Genomic DNA, 23,854 nt, shown 5'->3' on the forward strand with positions numbered 1-23,854 from the left:
TTAATTTAACCTGACATAGGTCTAAGGTTGCAAATTACAAAAATTTTGGAAACTATTTTTAGTCAGATATTATAAAACATAATTATTATTGAAATGTCCATTTATAAAACTTTTATCTCACATTAAACTAATGCACATGTTCTTAACATATAGTATCCTTGGGTTGTTGATCAAAATTTCAAAATACACTAGACAAAGCTAGCTATCACCTCAAATTATTTTCCTGTTAACTATTTTTACAACGTATCCATTTTAGGCAAGTATCTAAACAAAAAAAATCACAAAAATCAAAAAACCTAGGAAAAAAGTTAAATACAAAATGTATAATTGTATTATACTCAATGCTGATAACTCAAAAGATACAGCTGGTTTTATTAAACCAACAATATTAAATTATTCTTACTTTCAAATGGTTTACCTAAATCACGTGAACTTGAAAAACATTTGGATTGGCTTCTATATTTCTGATATTTTAAGGAATATTTAATTTAAGCCAATTTGAATAGAGGTCTCATAAAAGATTTTATAAATTAATTTGGTAATGCTATCCAGAGGTAGGAAAATATCACATATGCATACATACATGCACATGTAAACATACAGACATACACAAATAAAGACCATTTCACCTTTTATTCTGAAATTTCAGCCATGAGTTATGTAAACACAGTAAAACAAAGCTCACTGGCCTACATCTGTATCATCATTGGCTCTCGTCATTGCCCCACTTCCTGTTTCTATCTGAATTGCATTTTGACAGATGGGACAAGTTAAGGTCACCTGCTCAACATGAAAGCTAAAGCTTTTTACAAATATTTGTGGAGGAGACTTTTAAGATTTTCTTTTGCCCTGATATGTAGTTGTCTAGCAGGGATCCCTGAATACCTTGAGACCCGCAGTCAGGACAGGGGTCTAAAGTTCCCATGACTGTAGAGAGTTGAGGGGCTGGAGTGTCGGTGGTGGGCAGAGAGATGGAAAAGGGGACATGCTGAAGAATCCAGGGAGCTGAAGGGAAGATGAAGGTGGTAAGAGGAGGAGAAAGGAGCAAAAGCAGGGGGAAAGGACAGGCCTTTGAGGGGCCAGCTATAAGTCATTGAAGTTCTAGGTTATTCTGAGTAAATCATGCCAGCAAGAAAGGAAGCAGACAGAGTTAGTGCCATTATTGTGGGGTGTATAGTCAGCTGGGCTTCCAGAAGAGGGTTTTCAGTCCACTGAGAAGCTCCCATGTTATTAACTAATGACTTCTCCCGACAAAGACACCTAGAACTCTAACCCAGCCCTGGTTTGCCTGAGTCTCTAACCCAGATTATTCTAGAGTAGAAGCCTCCCCAAAGAACCAGGAATGCCTCCTCTCGAGGGTCAGAGAGTGATTCTCTACTGAAAAAGAGCCAAGAAGACATCCATCCAGGAAGATTCTTTCTCAATAAGTACCTTTCAACCTAAGAAAGCTGGTACTGTAACCCAGCCTCAGAGAGCACACTCAGAACCTTCCGAGTCAAAATGTGTCTTTCAGTGGACTACCATCTGGAGCACTGGGTTGCATCAGGAGTAGAACTCACCCACGGACTCCCCAGGCCCTCAGTTGGAGTGAAGACAAAGCCTTCAAAGACACACACTCGGAGTCCTGAGTGAGAGGTTGAGGATGCAGTCATAAATCTGAGGCTGCCCAAGCCACAGCACAATAACTTTTTTTTTCTGTGTCAGAGCACTGTAAATATTAAAGACAAAATTGGCCTGGTGCGGTGTATTTTGGGAGGCTGAGGCAGGCAGATGGCTTGAGCTCAGGAGTTTGCAACCAACCTGGGTAACTTAACAAAACCTGTCTCTACAAAAAAATACAAAAATTAGCCAGGTGTGCACCTGTAGCCCCAGCTACTTGGAAGGCCGAGGTGGGAGGATTATTTGAGCCTGGGAGGTTGAGGCTGCAGGGAGCCCTGTTTGTGCCACTGTACTCCAGCCTGGGTGACAAAGCGAGGCCCTGTCTCAAAAAAAAAGTTATTCATGTAACTTGTTAAGATGGTAAAGAAAAGTTTTTTTTTTTCTTTTCTGAGAAGGTGTCTCTCTCTGCTGCCCTGGCTGGAGTGCATTGGAGTAATCTTGGCTCACTGCAACCTCTGCCTCCCAGCTTCAAGCAATTCTCCTGCCTCAGCCTCCCGGGTGGCTGAGATTACAGGCATGCACCACCATGTCCAGCTAATTTTTGTATTTTTAGTAGAGACAGGGATTTCACCATGTTGGCCAGGCTGGTCTCGAACTCATGACCTGAAGTGATCCGCCCACCTCAGCCTTCTAAATGCTGAGATTACAGGCGTGAGCCACTGCTCCTGGTCTTTAGACTTTATTCAGGACTATTGCAGTAGGGGTACTCCCACTTGTCCTTGTGATATTCGGAGTTGAGCCAGATTGCAATCAGGGAGAGGGATCGGGTTCAACACCAAATACAAGGACAACTATCGATTTATAGCCAAGGTGCAGAGGGTGGTGAATGAATGGAAAATTACCAAGAGGAGACATCAAAGGTAGGGGGATCCTCGCTGAACTGACTTAACAGGATTCTTGCTGAAGGTAGGCCAGCAGGTCAAGATGATTAGATATCAAGGGATGGGGGATTCTCGCTAACCTGACTTAGCAGCATTTTTGTTAAAACTGGACTAGGCAGGCCAAACATGAGCCCAAGGACAAGAGCTAAGACAAGGGGGCTTAGAGGAACCTGTCTCCTGTTTATTGAGTCTTTGTCAGCTCTTAGGGAGTATTTGTTATGCCAAAGAGCCCCAATTAACTGGTTTGATAATGGGGCTCTCACAGATTCTGGGACCAGGAAGGGAAGGACAGACCAATTTTCACCGTTTACCAAAGGGAATGTAGGTTGCAGTTAGAGTTTGCAGCTGGTGTAGCCAGACCTCAGCTCTTGGGGCTGCCTAGACCCTCAGGGATCCTGGCTTACACATAGTAAGTGCTAATTTAATATAAGGCAGGTGAATTAGTGGTTTGTCCTAGGATGAGGTTCTTTGTTCATTTTTTTCTTAGTTTTCTGTGCATAAATGTTCTCTTAAAAACAGAAAGTGTCTTTAGAAGCACAGAGTTAAATCTTCCCCCTGCTTTGGAGGTAAGTGCAGGTGACCCTGCTGGAGGAAGAGAGCTGGTGTCGAGAGCAATTCCCCTGGGAGGCAGGCAGCCAAGGTTCCACTGCAGCAGCTCCACCTGTGCTCCCAGTGTGACCTCGGCCAAGTCACCTCCCCACCCTCAACCCCACTTCCTGACTGTAGATGGAAGTATAACGCTGCTCCTGGCCCCTGAGGGTGGGAAGCAAATGAGGTGAGAGGTTGCTGGACATGGAAAAGTGGTTTGCCTAAGGATGGAGCTGAATGATCTGGACTCACCCACCTGAGTTCATGGTAGATGTTTATCTGTTTATTATCTTTCCCCTACTAGAAGAAGGTCAGCTCCACGAGTGTAGAGGCCATGTGGATTGTTCACCACTTTATAGCCAAAGCCCGGAGTCGTGTGGGGCACTACCATCGGCACTTATCGGCAGTTTGCCAGACTCCATCAGTCTCCTCCACTTCTTCAAGAACATAATGGTGATCCAGAGAAAGGGAGTCCTTTGGCCTTACCGGCCGTTGGCTGCCCCTGTCCTGCAGGGGCTGGAAGGCAAGGGCAAGGAGCTGTGGCCCCAGAGGGAGGACTGGGTGCCGGCAGAGCCTGCCTCCCATTAGGAGTGCGGGAGACCTTCAGTATCCTTCAATTCTGTAATTCTGTGCTGGAACACAGAGTAGGCAGTACATACCTGTGAAAGGAAGGAAGGGAGAGAGGAGCAAAAGGAGGAAGGGAGAAGGAAAGTGAACAGGAAGGAAGGGTCAGGAAGGGAGAGAGGGAGGAGGGAAGGAAGGAGGGAGGAAGGAAGGCAAGAGGGAATCTGTCTCCCCTAGCTAGCGGTACCACCCCCTTTCCTGCCACTACCCCACCTTGGCCAAGTTCTGACCAAGCCCCCCTCCACCCCAGACTCAGCTGGGCTCTGGGATCCGTGGTGACAGGCCCAGCCACCCCCAACTCCTCCCCACAAGCCCTTCCCTCCTCTCACAATGGGTGCCTGATGGTGTTACCTGATACAATCTGGGAGGAGGGTGAGGCCCTGGCAGCCCTGGGGCCCTCAGACTGTGAGCAGAGGGCTGGGACCCTGCAGAGCCAACTGTGCAGCCAGCCAGGCTGGGAGCCCTGCCCTGTGCCCCAGCCTTGCAGGGTACTTTCCCGCAGAGAGAACAACCCAGCACCCTGTACTTGGCCCACACCTCCCCCTCGGAGGCTCCCGAGGGCCCTGGACAAGCACCAGCTGGTCTCCCGGCACACCTAATGGGAGGCAGGCTCTGCCGGCACCCAGTCCTCTGTCTGGGGCCACAGCTCCTTGCCCTTGCCTTCCAGCCCCTGCAGGACAGGGCAGCCAACGGCCGGTAAGGTCAAAGGACTCCGTTTCTCGGGATCACCATTATGTTCTTAAAGAAGTGGAAGAGTTTGATGGAGTTTGACAAACTGCCTATAGGTTCCAAATGGCTGGGTCAACCCCAAAACACAGTGACAGAAACACATGTAGCCTTGGCAACTAACAGATTTGGGTAAATTCAGTGACTGTTAAAGTGTAGTCTAGCTTCAATTCGTGGCTCCATGACTGTTCTCGATGCTAAACAGCAATGCATTGTTATTTCAAATTGGCATGTAATGCCTTTCAGTGAAATCTGATCTGTGGATGAAAGTGACAGAGCCATGCCATGACAATCCACAGGTGCTAATACAGACAGTGGACTTCATAACAGTAAGGTCTTGGCCTGTCATCAGACAGGAAGCCAGAGGGGCCACCAAGGAAGAGGCTTGGCATGCCCCCCTCCCTTGAGCTGGTTGCATTTTCTTTCAGTTTTCCTCAAAATTTAATTAAGCATCTGTTGAGCATCCAAGAAGTACAAGGAGGAATGACAGGTGGAGCCTGTGTTAAATGCAGTATGAAATGTTTACTCCAGCAAGAGACAGATAGAAAGACTGACCCACTGCCCACGCCGCCATGATGCCATAAATATTAGCCTATCTGGTGTAATGAGATTATGGGTTACTTCCCCCCCGGTTCACAGGTTTTCTCTAAAAGGGAAGGATTTCATCAAGACAAGATCCAGTCCTTCTGTTTCCCAGATCTAGGATTCTCTCAATAAATACCTGTTCCACCTATGACGTACCAGGCACAATACAGTAAGAAAAGATTCATGGGTACTTGCCCTCGAGTAGCCTACATTCTAGTGGGAGGGATGGTTGAATAATAGAATCAATGCAAGCATGAATGCTTTGATCAAGGGTATGAAATAGATAATGGGGCACGAGGTCCTAGTTTATCTATGTGGTCAGGAAAAGCCTCTCTGAGGTGACATTCCTGCAAGACCCAAAGTTGGGGGAATTTCAGACTGGGGAATTTACACAAGGCAGGTCCCAGGAAGAAGGAAGGAGGGGTGCCTCTCTGTGATTGGAGTATGGGGTGTGGGGAGTTTGGAGGGAGAAGGGCCTTGTGGGCCATGGTGAACAGTCTAAAGTGCATGTAAGTGCCCTATGACAGGACGACATGCCTGTTCTAAGTGGATTGCTTTGGCAGTTGTGTGGCATTGGGCTTCAGGAACAGGACAGGAATGGGGCAGAGAGACCAGTTAGGAGGTGGCTGCAGAAGTCCAGGGGAGGGGGGATAGAAACTCCACCAAGGGCAGCAGTGGCGGAGGTGGCAGGAAGAGGGCAGATTCGACTCTAAGGCTAGTGTAGTGGGAGGGTCCCACGGCAGGCGCCACTCACCATATACTGAGGCAAGCTGGGGAGCAAGCCTTGGTAGAGGGTTTCTGNACTGGCTGATGGATGGTTTGGCTGGGGGCGAGGGTGGGGGCCAGGAAGGAGAGGGAGGCAGCAAGGGTGGTGCTGAGTTTCCGGCTTGAGTACCACACTTTCCCATGTCTGTGCATCCTCTAGAAAGACTTGCTTCAGCACTGTACCAAAGTCCAACCTCCATCTCAGCCTCCTCCTGCCTAACAGTATCCTCTCCGGTCCAGGAAGAGTCATTACCCTGCTTGTTCAGATAGAAAAACTGAGGCAAGCATCAGCAAAGCACACTGCCCCTTAGGCAACCAATTGTATGAACCAAAGAGCCAGAGCTTGAACCGCAGGGCTGCCTTGGGTTGCCAGAGTCGAAAAGATGGAGGGTGATGTCCAGTTTTATGATCTGTCATGTGGTGTAACCTTAAACAAGTTGTAAAACCCCTCTGAGCCCCAGTTTCCTTATCAGTAAGATGGAGGAAATAACAAGCTCTGCCTCACAGTGTGGCTGTCAGAATGAAGTGAGGGCACAGGCCCTCCACAGATATTAGTACTGCTCTGCAGATCACAGAGCTCACACACGCGTCTGCTCTTTATGCACATGTGTGCACACACTGTATCTGTGTGTGCTTGTGGGCACAAGGCTGTTTGTGTGCCGACATCACAGCCACAGCCAATGACTAGTCCCTGCGGAGGTTTCAGGTTAAGACAGTAGCGTGTTTGCTTACATGCGTCTGTTTAGCCTCCTGAGCCATGCTTGCTGGTTGAAGTAGAAGCTTTTGTCCTCACTGGAACATGAGTGAGTTGTCGAGTTTGGAGCCAGCTGTGAAAGGCAAGTGGGGGCTGAGAAGGCTAGGGCTGGAGGAAGGGAGCTGAGGAGGAAGAGGAGGAGGAGGCCAAAGAGGGCCTAGGATGGAATCAGGGCCCAAAAGGAAATGCACACTCAGATCTGGAGTCTGGTGCACCCAGAGCCCCTTCTGTGGGTGGCTATAGGAGCCTCTCCCAGCCCCCTCTCCACACCCGCTTCACTGAGACTGCTTTATGTTCCTGTTCCCAGGAGGCAGCTGGCACCGAGGGAGGCTGGAGGGGTGGTGGGGCGGGGCTCCCCACTTTGTGCCCAGAGCCATTCGAAGGGTGTGTCCCAGCAGGGCACACACACAGTGATTAGGGGGAGGGAGGAGTGGCATTCACCGTCCACTGCATGACCCAGCCGGTGGGCTGGACAGCAGCCAGCTCTCCCCAGGCTCTTGGCTGCAATATCACTGGCCCTGGCACCACCCATAGCCTACCTGGACACTCCTTCCAGTCCAGGGGCTGGAGCCCTTCTCAGAGGAGCCGCCTGGGGGCAGGCTGGGCTGGGCACCTCAACTCTGTGCACCCCTCCCTCCAGCTCCCTCCCACACCCCGCTCCAGCTGGGTTTGAAAAGGTGCTCCCATCCTTCCTCCTCTCCAAAGCAGGCCCTGCCCTGTACTCTTTCGGCCAGAAGCTGCACCCATAAACTGGCTCTACCCCATAGACCCCCACCTGTTGTCTTACCAATGAGAGAACCCTCCTAACCAGGCCAGCTGCTGGCTTTCCCCAGGGACTCCCCCTCCTGCCTCCACTTCCCCACCTGACACTGCATCCTCTCCTGCTCCCTGCAGGACCTTCCAGGCCTACCCAGCCCCACGCCTCCTGGAGCCCTGTCCCTGTGAGCCTGGCTTACTAACTGCTCTGCAGAAGCACTGCCCTTTCCTTGTGGACCCACAGGGTGCTGGATGCACCTTGCCCCACTGTCCAATCTGCCTGAGCTTTATCTCCCTGACAAGACGAGAGGCTCTGAGATTGGCACTCCACGGCACCCACCTCACTCCACCCAGGCTGTTGAGGCAAATCCTTTATGGGCACACCGCAAACACTTCTGGATTCATACTGATTCCATCCAGGTCATGTGTTGGCACCTTTACCTCCTGGGTCTGTGAGTGTAGTGTGGAGTTATGCTTCATTGGATATTTAACTAGTGCCTTTGTGGACAAAGGGATTTGACTTCTCCATCTTTGGCTTGGGTGTTCTGGAAGTACCTGGTTTTTGATAAAAAGCTATGGAGTCATCGGTCTTGGAAACTGTCCACCTGCTCTGATGAAGCACTCTCATTTCTTCCCTTCAGCACCCAATTCCCTGACCTAGCAGCTTCTCCCCACCACATCCTGGCCACCCAGCCTCTCTCTACCCTCACGCAGCAGTCCACTGCCCTCTTTCCACAGCATGGAGGGTCTGACGCACTCATTCTAATCCACTGTGGAAACACCTGCTGCCCTGCCCGCAGCAGAAGGTATTTACAGTTTAAAGGGAACCACAGAGAGATCTGACCCCTCCTGCCTTCCTGAAGCAAGTTTGCCTGCCTGTCTGGGGCAGGCTCCCTGCAGGTCATTCCTCAAGAAGAAATGAATCATTAACATTGGGATTTCAGGCAAGGGGCCCCTGTTGGAGGAAATGGTTTTGCCTGAACCATCTTTCTGGGGCTCTGCAAATCACAGCCTCATCACTGGGACTTCACGGCCAATGTACCTTTGAGATTTATTTCTGGTTTCAGGATGCTTTAAAGCTCATGGCCTGCCCTGGGAAGAGTGGCAGAGGCCACGGAAGGCCAAGCACCTCACTGGACTCCTTGGTTTTGTGCTTGTTTCCCATGGCACTGGGGGAAGGTGATCAGCAGGAAAGATCCACTCCCCTAGCTCTTCCCCCATTTCTGAGAACAGCCAGCAGAGAGTTATCAAGGCATTAATGGTTATTTCCCCCAGGTGACCAGACAGTTCCAGGGGGAAAGAGGCCTGACAGCTCCCAGCTGGCCAGAACCTCCCAGGTGGCAGTTTTCAAAAAGGCCATGGTGTGTGGCTTGAAGGAAAGGCCTGGGAGAGCGTGTTTAGCCACACCTGTGATTGGTGACGGGACCACCCTAATGCGGACTGCTGGAACCTCCAGTTGGCATTTCTGAGTCAGCCTGCCTGATATGTGTATTTGAGGGGAAGGGGTGTCGGTAGGTCCCACCCACAAGGTCTCATGACTCCCAGCGGAGGAGGGAGCTGCAGTTCTGTGTTTGCTTCCTGCACTCCCTCTTTTGCTGTTACTTGAAGGATTGCTCTGCAGTGTTTGATTTGGTTAAGTTACACTCACGACCCTGTAAGGAGAAAACATATAATTCTAGTAATTTTATTGGGCTTAGGTTTCAGGCAAATGGAAATAAAATTGCCTCTAAAAAGACAGACAAGCTGAATTGAATAAAACAACAACAATAATAATAAAAAGCCTCTCTTGCTTCGAGATAAGTGATAAGTCATTTTGTGAAGTACTAGAAAGAGGGGGGAAAACCACACAAAAACAAAAAACAAAACAACAAAACAAAAAAACGGAGGAACCCAGGAGAAAAGAAAAGCTCCTCCGCCGCCTTTGCCTTTATTTCTGCTTTATCTTTTCCAAATTGCTTAATTTGGTGTCATAAAGTGAAGCGTAACGCGCGACTGGTGAGATCGCCCTGTCCTGCGCTTGACAGTACAGGTGGACCAAAGGGGCTGCCGGCCAAATACTTCTGGTTGGAGGGAGGGGTGGGAGTGCTCGCTCAAAACCACTCCTGGAATGGCTTAACTCGCCCAGCACGAATCAATGACAACCTCCCGCCGGCTGCGGCAGGCTCCCCCGAGCAGCGCGGCCGCGTGGATTCCCAGCCCGGGACCCTGGCGGCGCTCAGGACACGGCCCGGGCACGAACGTGGCGTCCCCCAGGCGGCCAGGTGGGTCTGCGGCGGCCTCGGTGCCCCTCGGGGCTGGGATCCCGGCTGTGGGGAGCCCAGCGGCCGGGCCGTGGGGAGGGGGTGGGGAGGAAGCCCTTCCGGGAGAGCTCCGCGGGCGTGCGGGCATTCTCGCTCCGCGCCTCGGGGACCCTGTGGCCGGGTAGCGCTTCGAGGGCCGCGGGGCGGCTCCAGCTGGCTCTCGCTGGCGCGGGTGGCGGCGTCCGCAAGGCGTTCAATCCCTCGCCTCGCGGGAGCTCTTGCGGGGCGTGGGGCCACGCACCTCCTCCGAAATAGGAGCGAGGATCTGGAACTCTGCAGAGAGCAACTCTCGCAGCTGCCCCATCGCCGCCGGCACTCGCCAGCGGGCTCCTTTGGGGCAAGGGGCCCGCGGAAGGAACGTCAGGCCACTCCGAGAGGGAGTTGCGGATGCACATTGGTAAATTGTCTCCCCCAAGAATGCTTGGTGTCCCGGAGCGTCAGATGCGAAACTTGGGAGCGGGGTGGGGGGGGGGGGGGGGGGGGGGGGGGGGGGGGGGGGGGGGGGGGGGGGGGGTGGGGGGGGGGGGGGGGGGGGTGGGGACAAAAGCCTTGGCAACTTGGCAAAAGTCGAGGTCCGGAGATACCCGCAGAAATTAAAGGAGCGGTTGGCACAAGTCCAGCTAGGCGCGCAGCGGGAGTCTCGTCAGGTCCTTGGGCTCAGATCGCTGGCTGAGCCGGGTGGGTGGGGGGCCCTTCCCTGGGCGCCAACCTGGGGGTGAGTGTATGGGAGCACTCCCACCTGGGCGGACAAGTCAGACTGTAGTCTCCAAGCTCCGGAGGCCGCCCGGTGTGGGTGGCGCAAAAGGACTGACCCGTGCGTCCCCACTCCGGCGGGCTCCCGGGACCGCGTCACCCTCTGGAGCGCCTGGGTCGCTGCAGGCGGAAGCAGGGACCGCGGGGCTGGCCAGGAAGGAGGATGGAGAGAGCTTCCCCCAGCCCCGCACTCGCGGCCCCCGCCGCACACCCCGCATGGAGCATCGAGCGTGGAGTGCACTACTCCATGCTCTGTGGTGAGGGCTCTGGGGTCGTTCCATTCTGTTCCTGGCTTCTGTTGTACGGGCTGTGTCTGTGCGGGCAGGCGGGTGGGCAAGGTGGCTGCCTTCTTTCTTTTAATAGCTGGCACCCAGCTCTGCGCAGAAGGAAGCCCCACTCCAGCGACTTATTGGTCAGCTAGGGGCAGACCACTTCCAATCTCTCTAAATGCGGGATTTTGAAAATGGAAAGGAAGTGATTGAAACAATCGGGCAGTTTTCTCCAGATGAGAGAGAAGATTTTTTGGAAGGGGGGAGGAGCGCACTGGCTTGAAGGTGGGAAAGGCTGTACCAGGTTCAAGTTTCAGCTCCACTCCCTCCGACCCCCTGCTTTCACCTTTCTCTGGGCTTAGAAAGGCTCAGGACCCCCAGCTGGGTGAAACTCCAGGAAATAAAAGTAGCCCCAATGCCGTCCTCACCAGTTAAGGCACAACCTGGGCTGTATAGAAAAAGAACCCACTCTCCCCAAAAAGACTCATATTAGGTCACATCAGATATGAATCATTAGCCCCACTTTGTAGATGAGGAAACAGGCTCAAGTGGGTTAAGTACATTGTCCAGATAGTAGCAGCGGCAGGATTCAAAGCCACTCATCATACCCCACATCTTTTAGAATCTTACACTTTAATTGGGGAGACAGGAAGAGCCTTGGTGTAATTATAGTACAACAGAAAATAGTATGTATTACAGTTAATATTAACTTTTTTGAATGTCCTTTTCTTCCCAGTCAGTCATTTATTCAATGACAATTTTATTCATTCATTCACCACAACGCTGTTGTATTGTTTACTGCATGTGTCCAGGTACCATGCTAAGTGCTAGGCATACATCAGTAAGTGATATTAGAACAGATCTCTGGCTTCTATGAATGGGAATAGTAATAGTATAGTAACAGTGCAACCCTCAAAGGGTTGGATGAAGTGAGATGGAACCTGGGAAGCATTACTGTTGAGAAGCAGCAGCAGGAGGCCTAGATGAAGAGGAGGGGAGGGGGAAGGAGAGGAAGGAGCAGAGAAGTTAGAATGACCAGAGTCTCCACACTCCACCAGGGACTTGTGCCTGGTTCTTGGGGATGCAGTTGAGTGCACACAGCACAGTCAGCCTCTGCCTCAAGTGCCCAGAAAGCTGTTTGAGCCCCTGCTGTTCAGATTCTCCATTTAGGGGTTACAACCGTGGGTTTTGAAGAGTCTGCAGTTTTGGCACATGCTAGTTGGAGATGACAAGAAGAGGCCTGAACAGTCTCTGAGAGGACTGGCATCTCTCTGAATCAGTGCTGGCCAGGCTGAGAACGGTCCCACGGTGTCACCCTTCTGATGCATCTGCCGACTTCCTCAGTGGTCAGGATGGCATTTTCATAGGACTCAAGTTTAGCTTCAAGTGCCTGCCCTTGCCCTTGGGGAAGGAAGCTTGTCTACACTCACAGGACTTGTTGGTAGCAAAGCCAAGACTAGACCCCAAGTCTCTAGACCATACATGGTTGTCAGAGCAGCTCACCTTGGCCTTCCAGGGTGGTTTTAGGACTCAATTGAAAGACCCTTCTCCATCCACTTACCTCTCCACTTACAATGCCATGTCCTGAGAATCCTGTCCTTCTTTCTTTTAGCTGACCGGACATGTCTGTTCTAATAGAATGGTGTTGGATGGATGTGTGAGACAGAGCAGCCATAAATATTCTGGGACGTTTGACTTGTTAACTTTCCTTCCATCCTGAGTGGTGTAATAGGTGTAAGATAACTACCTTTAAAATTAACCATCACTTTTGTGAGGAAGGTGAACTGATAAATCTTGCCTTGAAGCTATTACCCACCTGAGTGATGCTCTGGGACTTTCCTTCCCCAGAATCGTTACTAACTCTTGCTAGAATGATAGTTTTGTTCTTCTTCCTTTTCTAAAAAAAAATTCTGGGTTTGAAGTCACAAGATCATATTGCATACTACCTTGATGTCATGCTGCCAGAATAAAGGCATTTTCCCCTAATATTGAGATTATCAGCTTGATAAGGGCAGTGAGCACCCGGCTGGCTGTCCCGGTGTTTACAGCAATTACACAGGTGTATAATTGCATGGGGATGTTTGTTTGCTCAGCCCTTGCTCAGCCGGGCAGCACTACGGGTTGGGCCAGGGAGAGAGCTGTTCAGTTTATTTTCCTTTGGCTGGGAACTGTGGAGATGAATAGAGGGAGGGGAATCGGGTTGAGAGATTGTTGCCAAGAGCAATTTGGAGTCTCCTTCATATTAGTCAGAGATTGTGTTTTTCCTTTCTAAAGCCGCCTGTTTCATAGTAACTTCCATGGAGGATTTCTTTTCCATCGTGTGTGTGTGTGTGTGCACGCTTGTTAATTTTTGTTTTGATTTTTAACTTGCTGCACTTCTCATGACTTAGCAAGAAAAAAGAAATGGCGTGAGGAATGGGTGATGAAACAGGCCCCTTATATCATGCATTCTGCATGTCCTTGCTTAATAAATTTGAATACTGATAGACCCTGAGGTACCAGGATAGAGTAAAATAAGTAATTCCTTTGAAGGGAGAGTTTATCTTCAGTGGGTGACTTTCAGAATTGCAGCATGATTTCACTTTCCCGCTGTACATTTTGATCCTGTGTTTAGATAAATAGGAATGCTTTCTCTCTTCTGTCATTTTCCCTTTTGTTCCATTTGGAAGGCCCCCTCCATCTGAGCCTTGCTTGGAAGGGGATCAGCTAGAGTGGGCCTCCTTCCACCTCATTCTCACCCATGCACCTCCCTCCTCCATGCTGGAGGCCAGCTAGTGAGAAGGAGGTTTCCCCTGTGGGATAAGAGCTGTCCCCCAATGGTGGCTTGGCTTGTGTGTGCATGGAACACAGAACAGGAAAGCTTGCATGACCACAGGCTGCCCCTCCTAGGGCAGGAACCCTGGAGCAAGCTGTAATTCATCTGTCAGCAACTGAGTCCATCCACTGAACAAATTGAGTGGAGTAACTCCGAGACACCAAACTTGAAAAATTACCTAATAATATGGTACACGATCTATGTCGGCTTTTTCAAATTAGATGCAAACCAGATGCAAATGTACACGTGACCCTTCTGAATAATATGATATAACTGGACTTGGTCTTCAGGAAAATCTGTGCTGTCTACACATATGTGTTGTACATGTACATGCAGGGTTGTTGCTTTCTTGGCTATGGATTCTGGCTGACAATTCTGTTCAGTCATTTCTGGAGACAACAGGTTGATCCATTGGACTTTCTGGAGCCACTGGGAGAGGCCACTGGAGAGGTGACAGTGGTCTCAGTTCCTGTTGATACTTGCCATCCATAACTCCTAGGGAAATCTAGCAGAGGCTGCCTCTATTAAGCAGAACCTATGCAATAGAAACTTTTCTAATGCTTGTTTTGTTTCTGTGTTTCTGTTTGTCTGTCTTTCTTTTTTTTTTTTTGAGACAGAGTCTTGCTCTGTTGGCAGGCTGGAGTGCAGTGACACGATCTCGGCTCACTGCAACGTCTGCCTTCTGGGTTCAAGTGATTCTCCTGCCTTAGCCTCCCCAGTAGCTGGGACTACAGGCATGCAACACTACACCCAGCTAATTTTTGTATTTTTAATAGAGACGGGATTTCACCATGTTGGCCAGTATGGTCTCTATCTCTTGACCTCGTGATCTGCCCATCTCGGTCTCCCAAAGTGCTGGGATTACAGGTGTGAGCCACTATGCCTGGTCATTTCTTTTTTTCTTAATAAAAAATAAATAAGATTTATTGAGATGTAATTCATGTAGCATACAATCCACCCACTTAAAGTGTAAATTCAATGGTTTTTGGCATATTTGGAGGGCTGTGTAACCATTACCATAATCAGTTTTATAGTATTTTGATTACTCCAAAGGAAGTACTGTACCCATTAGCAGTCACTGCCCATTTCATCCCAAGCCCCTGTCCTAGGTTACCAATAATCTGCCTTCTGTCTATATAGATCTGCCTATTTTGGACCTTTCATATAAATTGAATCAGATAATATGTGGTCTTTTGTGACTAGGGTCTTTCAACTAACCTAACACTTTTGAGTCATTCATGTATCAGTACTTTATGTCTCTTTATTGCTGAATGATATTCCTTGTGTAGATGTACCACATTTTATTTACCCATTCATAATGATATTTACCCATAATGGGTAAATCCATTTACCCATGATGGATATTTAGGTTGTTTCCATATTTGACTTTTGTAAATAATGCTGTTTTGAGTAATCATTTGCAAGTTTTTGTGTGGACCTATGTTTTCATTTCTTTGAGGTATATACCTAGAAGTAGAACTGCTGGGTCATATGGTAACTCAATATTTAAGCTTTGGGAAACTACCAGAGTGTTTTTCACAGTGGCTGTACCATTTTACATTCGCACCAGTAGGTGTGTGATGGTTCCAGTTTCTCCATATCCTCACCAACACTTGTTAATAATATGTCCTTTTTATTATAGCCATTCTACTTTTAAGGGTTCATGTGCTCAAGGGAGCAGTACCCAAGAAATATTCTGGGATCAGCTCAGTCATGTTTGCTTTCTATAGGTAGAGTGAGAGCCATTCAGACCCCTTGAGCGTCCTGCACACCTGATGTTTCCTCTGCATGTCCCAGAGCTCTATACTGAGCTTTTCCTCCATGTTCTGAAAGGACAGTCACTTTTTATGGCTGGGTGCTCTATTTCATGCTGATATTTCAGCTCCACAGTGGAATAATTTTGTCCCAGTGTTATGCCTACAGGACTGAACAGGATCACTAACAGTCTTCACAAACACAAATTTGAGCCAAGTGGTATGAGGGGACTCACCTAGGTTGAAGACTACCAAATAAACCTATCTTTTCATCAGCACATCCTAAGTCCTGGTCGTTAGCCATTCTGTGTCCTCATATTCAGTGCAGCCAAACCTGAGGGCCAGAAATGAATTCCAGTGCTTCTTAGAAGTTATTGTAATGGAGTTTGGGTTGTGTGCCCCAAGAGCAGTCTGGACTCCGCTCTGCTATGAATGGACTCTCCACCATCAAATAGTGCTTAGTCCAGAAGTTCCTAAACCTGATTACATGTGCAATCACCTATAAAGTCTTTTAAAAGATTATAGGCCAGGCACCATTGCTCACACCTGTAATCCCAACACTTTGGGATGCCAAGGCAGGTAGATGACTTGAGGTCAAGAGTCCAAGACCTGCCTGGCCAACATGGTGAAATCCCATCTCTACTAAAAATACAAAAATTAGATAGGCATGGTGGTGCACACCTGTAATCCCAGCTACTAGAGAGGCTGAGGCAGAACTGCTTGAACCCAGGAGGTAGGGGTTGCAGTGAGCTGAGATGGGACCACTGCACTCCAGCCTAGGTGACAGAGCAAGACTCTGTCTCAAAAAAATAAATAATAATAAAAGACGATAGATGCCCATGTCTACCCGAGAAGTATGGAAGTTGAATTTCAACAGAGGCCACCAGGTGCCTGGAGGTGACTGTGGTGTAGTCCGACAACACTTTTTAGCCTCCATGTGCCTCAGTTTCCTTATTTGAAATGGGCAGTTGGATGGATTACTCTGGTGTTCTCTGCAGAGATTCACACAGCTGGTTCAAGCACAACAGATCTGTGTGTCTGGTTTTGCACAAAATGTTATTTGTAAAAGGCTTCTGCTGCTAAAAATGATTCAGAGAGCCCTTGAGTAGATGGTTTCTGAAGTTCAGCTTTGACCTTTCTGAGCATTGAGGACAATTGTTCCAACTTCTCGGAGGAGGATTAACAGAATCATACAAATGGCAGTTACTTGGTAAGAGAGTCGTGCTCTTCAAGGGCAAGGACCAGATCACCCGTGTTGTTGCCCTGGCTAGCTGTGTGCACAGCTGTGATATGGTAAGACTGACCTAGCATCATTTTCTTCTCCCTCCCCGCTCAGGCTCATCCCTGCCCGCTTCCCTTGAAGCCCCCAGAGCCTTACTCCTCTTCTTCTATTATTATTTCTAATAGCAGCCCAGAGTGTCATTCATTCATTCAACCAACATTTCCCAAACACCTCCTTTAGATGACAGATTGACTAAAGCTCCATTTCTGTCTCAAATAATGCACCAGCACATTTTAAGCAGAGAAGCAGCCTGAAGTTAATCTGTAGAGGGGCAACTTCAGGGCTCCTTGATTGGGATGAAGGAGGATTTTGGAGGTGCCTGCATTCACAGCATATAGGTAAGGCAACTCCACCCCTAACCCTGTCTGCAAGCTCTGCTCCCTTACCCTCCCCCACTGGGGCTCTGCTGTCAGCAGCCTGCTCAGAAAATGCTTCTGTCATCCCTAGTCTCAGCCAGAGACCGCCTTCCTCCTCAACTCCCACCTGCTAGGGAGCAGGCAGGCAGAGGAGGGAAAGGGAGGGCTGGTTTATTCGGAGATCTGAGCTCCACACTCCAGTCCTTGGCTTCCACCCCATAACCCTGACTGGACAATTCACAGGACAGCTGTGCTGTAAGGACTGAAATAATCACCATTTATTAAAGCTTTGTGGCGGGAGTGGGGGATGGAGGAGGGACCAAAGGTCTCATTTCTGCCTTTCAACAAGACAGAGGCCAGGTGAGGAAACTTGAGGCCAGGACTTGATGCAGTGGCATGCCTGGAGCCTCTCCCTCCCTTCCTGGCAAATGCACGCACCAGTGACATTAGAGCCATGGCTTTGGGGTGTTTTGAGAGTTTTTGTTTTTTTTTAAATAGAAGGAAAAAACCTTGAAGGTTCATTTGAATAGGGATTAATGTCTCTGTGGCCTGGACCTGCAGAGAAGGAGAAATTCTAGAAGGGTGGAAGTTACAATGAAAGGAAAGGGTCTGATCTGCCTCTGACTGATCAGGGAGGCCTCCTCAGTGGTCAGCTTTAAAGGAGCATGTTTGGGGTAAGTTTTCTGGGCATGGCTGTGTTTTTCTTTGGACTCTCTCTGGGTGTGTGTGTGTGTGTGTGTGTGTGTCCTCAGTTAATACCTAGACTTTGATTCTAACCAGTAGATGGGGACATGGGGAGGTTGTGAAGCCACACTGAGTGTGTCTTTGACCTCTCGCTTTTCACCACTCCCCTTGGGCAGTTTTTTGCAGGGCAGTGAAACAGGCATCTGTAGCACACTTTATTTTCCTGGTATCTTCATACTTTTCCTGCACTGCCCAAATTCCTCTACCCACCCACTGAGACCCACCCATACAGGAATCTGTGTTCCAAAATCACCCCATCTAAGCTCTCAGCACCGTTTCAAGCCCCTCCCTTCATCCCCTCGTTCTGATGATCAAACCTAGTTATTAGGAAAAGCCAGTTCTTGGCACGAATTCACATTAAGGTGTGGAAGAGACACTCACTACTACATGGTCTCCTTCTCAGGGTGCCTGTATTTGAAAGAGGAGGCTTACCAGCACACAATTCTTTCTTTTTTAAAAAATGAATTATTTTTATTTCAATAGGTTTCAGGGTACAAGTGGTTTTTGGGTACATGGATGAATGCTATAGTGGTGAATTCTGAGATTTTAGTGCACCCCTTACCCAAGTACTGTACATCATATACAATTGGTAGTTTTGTATCACTCACCCGTTCCTACCCTCCCCCTTCTGAGTCTCCAGTGTCCGTTATCCCACTCTGATTGCCTTTGCGTACCCATCGCTTAGCTCCCACTTATAAGTGAGAACACAGGGAATTTGGTTTCCACTCCTGAGTTACTTCACTTAGAATACTGGCCTTCAGCTCCATCCAAGTTGCTATAAAAGACATTATTTTGTTCCTTTTCATGGCTGAGTCATACTCCATGGAGAATATATGCCACATTTTCTTTACCTGCTTGTTGGTCGATGGGCACTTAGGTGGGTCCTGTGTCTTTACAATTGTGAACTGGCCAGCACACATTTCTAATGGTGGGACTCAGGCACGAGGAAAAAGCAAAGTCAGGCCCTCTGGACAGTGTATGGGGAAGGGGACATCCTAGACCCCTTTAATCACGCCACATTGCTAGCTGTTTGTAAGGCCAATACATGGGAACAGCCTGGCAGGCAGCTGGGTGGAGAGGAGGATGAAGGGCCAGAGTGAGGGCACCTTGGGGGGAACGGTCAGTCCGAGGCACTGCAGGAAGAACCAGGGATTTCCCAAAGGCCAAGCAGAGCTGGACAGGCCAGAGGCTGATGTTCAGGCAGGCATGAGTGATTTCCCTTCCTGCAGGCCTGTGGATCTCTTCAAGGTAACAGTAGGTATGACCCAGGGAAGGTGGGAGAACAAATGCAGCAAACACAAAGATGGAGCTTAAGGGGTCCTCCAGATGACTCAGGCCTTGGGGAGGAGGCTTCTTGGCTGGGCTGGGTGGCCTCTGGCTAGCCCTGTGGACACGCAGCTGTGGGGTTCTCAAATCCGCTGCCTCTTTCTCGCTGTCGTCTCCCGCCACAGCTCCCTGCCAAGGGGACAGCTTCTCTCCACGTTCCCTCCCGTCCCTCCTCTCCCACTCCCGTAGTGCACCCTCTGAGTGAACCTGGCCTCCAACTCTTGGAAGCTTTTCCAGTAACACAGTGGTGAACTCTCTGCAGCCCTGAAGCTTGAGCATCGGCCAACCCCAGAGCCCACGCTGGGATGAAAGACCGAGTGAGCCTCATGTTGGGGGAGCTGAGGGGAGAACAGTGGGGCCCTCAGGGGAGAAACACTGGCCCACAAAGCCTTCCCCAAAACCAGTGGGGGCCATCGAAGGTGAGGCCTCATCAGCAAGGACAAAGCAGCACCTACTGTGCTCAGAACACATGCTGACCCCTGCAGGACACCTGTGCAGATCTTTGACCCCTGCCTCTAAAGGGTTGTCATCCATTTAGCCAGGTAAGACCCAACTAAAAATAAAGCAAGATTCTACAGCATCAGGCATGACATTCAACTGAGTGGTACAGAGAGACGGTGCTGTTCAGTGTCAGAGCAGGGGGATGAGGTCTTGACTGAGGGCTGAGAGGAGCCTTCAGGGACGTGCTCCAAGCTGGGACTGATGATGAAGTCGCATGGCACAGCTTCTTAGCACATAGGCTTGGGAATTAGGGCCTGGTTCTTGTCCTACCTCTGTCATCTGCAGGCTCCGTGGGCTTGGACTAGTTAATTAACCTCTCTGTGCTACAGCTTCCCAATTTGCAAAATGGGGATGGAGCCTCCTCGGGTGGATGTGAAGACTGAATGAGAAAAGCCATCAGTGCCTGGCCTGTTGTGCATACTACATAAGTGGTGGCCTTCACTATTTTGCTTTCCTCCTCCCTCTCCCATCACTGTTTCTCTTGCTCCCCCTCCTTCTCTGCCCTAAGGCTGCGGATGGTCACTCTGTCCTGGGCCCAGGCAGAAAGGTAGAAGACATTTTCTCTGTTTCCTGAGGCCAGCAGGACTTTAGGTCCTCCACACACATGCTCAGCCTTATGAGGGACTCCAAGAGGATTGCCCCTACCAGGTTGAAAAACTCCACAAACTCAGCATAGAGCTCTGGTCTTCCCACCTTTCTCCCAGCACAAACCCTTCTTAGAGGGATTGCTGAAACCCAAAGCAATGGAAGTGTCACATGCCACTCAAAAACAAGGCTGGTTCATCACAGTGGCCCACGGCAAGCAGGTGTCCCCATGTAACAAGAAGCCAATGAGGACACCTCCCCCGGGGAGCTAGAATGGGCTGACATTTTTAAAACCAGCTAAGCAACACACTCTGGAAGGCAGGGCAGGCTGGAGTCCACAGTCAGTTCCAGGTGATTGGATTGAAGAGCCACTGGGGGTCACACTGTCTAGAGCCATCCCCACTCTGATAAGGACAGAGGGGAGTGGTGTCCAGTGCTGTCTTCAAGCCCCAAGGTATCAGAGGGCATATTAAAGACACAGGTGGTCTGATGTGATTAATAAAACCCTCCCTAGACCTGTCTATGACAAAATCCTGGTCTGCTCTTAGACTAAATCATTTACTAATGGTAGTGAAAAATGATCTCATAATGGATTTTTTAAAGTAATTATTACCAGAGACTGAGAACAAGGGGAAAAGTCAGTGTGAGAGGTAATAAAGGAAGTAGAAAATACCTGGATGTAAATTTTTGAAATGCTATGCTTTGAAGAAATCCAGTGATATAAAAAATGACGTATCCCTGAAGAATAGTCCTGGCCAAAAGCGCAGCACTTCCCAAGAGTCTGACTGCCTGGTGCACGGTGCCTCCCTCCGGACCCTGCCGCCGGCATGCTAGCTCCCCTTGTCGTGGCAGGGCCCTTCCAGGATCACTTGTCCAAAGTGCACCAGGTAAAGAGAGTTGCACAATGATATCTTGCATTCTTCGAATGTATGGCTAGCAACCTCAGTGCAGCCACACCGCACCACAGGGCATCTGCTAGGCATTGTCTCCCGGGCTGCACAGGCAGGGCTCCTGCCCTGGATCACCTTGTCTACTGAGGCCACCCCATGAAGGGCAAGGCAGACAACATCAGGATGTCAGAAGCCCTCCTGGTGGATGGTGGACCCAGAATATGGGTCTGCCGGAACCCCAAGACCACGCTGTCTCCACAGCACTTCACAGCCTCTCCAGCTGTCATATTGGAGGCCAGCACCTCCATCATCCTTCCCCTGCCTCCTGTGGTCTGGGGAGCAGGGTTAGCAGAATCCTGAAACAAGTTTCCATTTACACCATGGCACAGAGGGCTGTCCATGCACCCCAGGAAGGGGGCTCCCTAGCAAGGCAGCCAGCCACCAGTGGCTCAAGGGTGCAAAAACAGATGTCTGTAAGGCAGCCAGAGGGAGACGCACCCTTCTTCCTGGGGACACTGTCTAGTCCAGAATTCCATTCAGGAGTGAGATCCCTGCCACGCTTCCACAGCAGGTTGCCCTTACTGGATAAGAATCCACTTAGATCTGGGTCCCAGCCTCAGTTCACTCGCTTTCTGAGTCACTGAAGTCTTCTTGGAAATTCTGAGTCTCAGGTTGTTTATCTGTTCAGTGGGATAATCATAGCTGTCCTCTGAGCTGATGAGAAGATCAAAAAGATAAATTATGCAATATATCTAACATACAGCAGCTTTAATTTTGAAAGTAGTTTTTGACTCAGAGCTCCCTTTCAGCAAACCTCTGCTCCTCCCCTGCTTCCCAGTGGCCCCTGCATTCTGCCTGTGGCCCTGGCATTTCTCCTGTCGCAGCTGACGAAAGCTGACGGTTGGCTCAGCAGTTGCTTCCCCTGCCTTGACCTGGTGCTAGAGTCCATCCTGGCTGTCTCCACTAGCCACTGCTGCTGTCCTCAGGGTGGAGAGGTAGAGGGGAACACTGCAAGGGGCTTTCTCCCAACCAGTGTTAAACTTCCGCCTGTCCACTTCCCAAAAGCTGTCCTTGCTTTCCTGCTTTCTCACCTACTCCTGCTTTCTGAGGAACTGGAGCCCTGTGGGCTGGCTCAGATAGCACTTCACAGACACCAAACCAAAAATGCCAGCCAGCATCCTATGAGGATTCCCGGGTCTCAGCTACCTGAGGGTGAGTGCTCAGCCTGAATCCCGAGGTGCTGGAACCATCAGCCCACCATCTCCAAACCCGTGTGGTGCCCAGAGACCCTAGTAATCCTCACACAGGCCAGAACAGCGGCGAGGGCGTGGGGGGATGGGGGGGCACATGCAGTTTCATCCCACTCTCTTCCAGCTGGCTCCTCTGTAGTGATAATGAACTTAATCAATATGCAATCAACAATAACTCAGTAGTAAAAGTTTGTGTAAAAGGTAATTAGTAACAAAACACTTTGGTTCCCAAAGGTGGTTGCTTGCATTTAGCTTGGCTCTAAGGACTCTGGTACAGATTCTATTCCAGCATGTGCTGTTGACTTCCGGGAAAGGTACCTGCTACTCAGTATCTCCTAACACGTTCACCTGAGGGACCCATTCCCACCTCCTCCCGTCCCAGGCTTGCCTGAGGGTTGCAGTCAGGCAGACAGACTGCAGGCTTTGCTCGGCTTTTTCATCAGCCCCAGAGAATCTGACATTTCTAGGTAGAGGTCACCACGCCCCAGAGTAACTGATGCCAATTAAAGGGGCCCAGGCTTCCTGGAGAGTTGGGGAGATAGTACCCAGCCTGTGATCCCCAGGTTGTGGGGTTAACGTGACAACTGAAATAATTCCTCACAGAGAGCTTTGCCTTAATTGGCATTTTTCCTGGCTGGCTGAGCCCTGCAGGAAAGAAACCATCTCACTGTCCCCAGGCTACATCACCTCCTGTCCATCAGGGACCCCAGAGCTGAGCATCAAACATAAAATATGAGAGAAACAATCCTTCATATTAATAGAAAAGATTGTAATGTACATGTTTGTGTTACAGTCTCATTAATAAAAACACACGTGACCATTTCTATGGAGAGCTATATTGGAAGGATGCATCCTGCAGCACTTATTTCTGTATTCATTATTCTTACAGTGCTCAAAGCCCAAACTACAAAATTAACCTTGAATGTTACCATGTGACTGACTTTTCGGTATCATCTTCCCTCTTTCTGAAAGGCTGGGTTCTCAGGACAGTCGACCAGGAAGCAGTTAAGCATGCAGGATGTTTGCTAGGAGTGTTCAGGGGATCAACTCCTGCAAGAGACAGGGGAGGGAGGGAGACGCTGCAGCAATGCCAGCCCTACCACTTATGCCAACCCCACAGGGACCTCTGGGGCTGAAATGGCCTCTTCAAGTTTGTCCCAGCTTGGGCCAAAATGCCCAGGCCTCTGATGCCCTGCATAGTCATTGAATGTGGGCGGTTCCTGGAGGGCGTGACTTTGGGCCAGGTGGCTCTCTGCAACCCTGATGGTGTTGTCCTGAGCTGAGGGCTGAATGCTGACCTTGCTCCCAGCAGCTGGGGTCACCATCTGGGTGGCTCATCTCTGTGCCCTCCGCAGCCTGGATATGGCTCATTTTTCTCATTCATTTGTAAACTTCCTAGAGGGAGGAAGTATATCATATATTGCTTTCTCTGTCCCCTTTGATGGGTGATCTCAAAGCAATCAGTGATCCACGTGGAGGTATACCCATAGGCATCAGACTTGCTTGCTCTCTCTCTGTCTGGGGGCAGATCAACCAGGTGCCCACAGCTGCCAGGAGAGAGACGCTACAGCCCAGCGTGTCAGCCCCCTCTGGACAGAGCCCCAAGGACAGGTTCAACCAGTTCTGTAGATCCACATCCCCTCCTGCAAGGAGTCAGGGTCCAAGAGGGAATATTTCAAGCTTCCTGTGTG

General features: G+C 49.8%; 1 protein-coding gene across 9 annotated transcripts in view; it reads left to right on the top strand.

Moving 5' to 3' along the window:
* The window catches only part of ZBTB7C (zinc finger and BTB domain containing 7C), a 375,586-nt gene that overhangs the window by 263,298 nt on the left and 88,434 nt on the right, over positions 1–23,854 (top strand). Inside the window, exon 1 of one of the 9 annotated variants that reach the window (XM_017529670.2) lies at positions 9,251–9,599. The exons of the other annotated variants lie outside the window; for them this stretch is intronic. The gene's annotated coding sequence lies outside the window, so the exon portion shown is untranslated. Of the gene's footprint in view, positions 1–9,250; positions 9,600–23,854 lie in introns of those variants that run through there. 9 annotated transcript variants of the gene reach the window in all.

The sequence above is a fragment of the Cebus imitator genome, unplaced genomic scaffold (genome assembly GCF_001604975.1).
Source record: "Cebus imitator isolate Cc_AM_T3 unplaced genomic scaffold, Cebus_imitator-1.0 Scaffold60, whole genome shotgun sequence".
NCBI lineage: Eukaryota > Metazoa > Chordata > Mammalia > Primates > Cebidae > Cebus > Cebus imitator.